This window comes from Pan paniscus, chromosome 5 (assembly GCF_029289425.2).
Source record: "Pan paniscus chromosome 5, NHGRI_mPanPan1-v2.0_pri, whole genome shotgun sequence".
Lineage (NCBI taxonomy): Eukaryota > Metazoa > Chordata > Mammalia > Primates > Hominidae > Pan > Pan paniscus.
Genome location: NC_073254.2, coordinates 41,402,828 through 41,403,569, shown reverse-complemented (window position 1 = coordinate 41,403,569; position 742 = coordinate 41,402,828). Strand labels below are relative to the sequence as shown.

Below are 742 nucleotides of genomic sequence, written 5' to 3'. Positions count from 1 at the left end.
CGAAGATCCAGATCAATAGAGAATGAGGTCAGGCATAATTGTTCAGTACACTATGGCTTCCGATTGTGAGGTTCTTCCGATGGGCTAAAAAGGAGGCTACGCGTGCCTATTGGAAATAATCTGGGAGAACTAGCGACCTTGGGCGAAGAAAACTGAAGTCCCAAAATAACCCGCCTGGGGAAAGAAATTAGGAAATTCCTGTGGAATCTGGCGTGGTGTTGCACTTCGTCGCCCTCTTAGCGCAGTGGGCAGCGCGTCAGTCTCATAATCTGAAGGTCCTGAGTTCGAGCCTCAGAGAGGGCAGCTTTTGCAAGGAACGCTTACCTTCCTGGTACGTGTTATAGCTGTAATCCACACTCCCTTTACAGCGGGGGTATAATTCCTTCTTTTCTAAAATATCAAGCATGTGGAATTGTGTCCGGCCCAGAGCTTTCCCACAGTAGCTGTCTAGGGGTGCGCTTTCGACACGCGCTCCCGGCTCCGCGCAGTGGCTGTTTCTGGATGAGTCTGGAGACTCCGCCTGCAGTCCTGTGCTGGCTCCACCTTGGCAGGGATGGAGCTCAGGAATGTTGAGTGGTCCCGAAAATCCAGGTGGAACACAAGACTTCTAGTCCGGGAAAAAAACCCCCACATGCCTCAAATAGCCAATAGCGTGGTGGGGGGCTGGGGTTAGCGGAATTTGTAACCCGCTCACTTGGGAGGCAGCGGCCTGCAGGATCCACGTCTGCATTCTCCAGCTTTG

At 52.6% G+C, this 742-nt stretch overlaps 1 non-coding gene across 1 annotated transcript; it reads left to right on the top strand.

Moving 5' to 3' along the window:
- Positions 1–230: 230 nt before the first annotated feature.
- Positions 231–303, top strand: TRNAM-CAU (transfer RNA methionine (anticodon CAU)). Its single transcript has one exon. It is a non-coding gene; the product is annotated as a tRNA-Met (tRNA).
- The last annotated feature ends 439 nt before the right edge of the window (positions 304–742 follow it).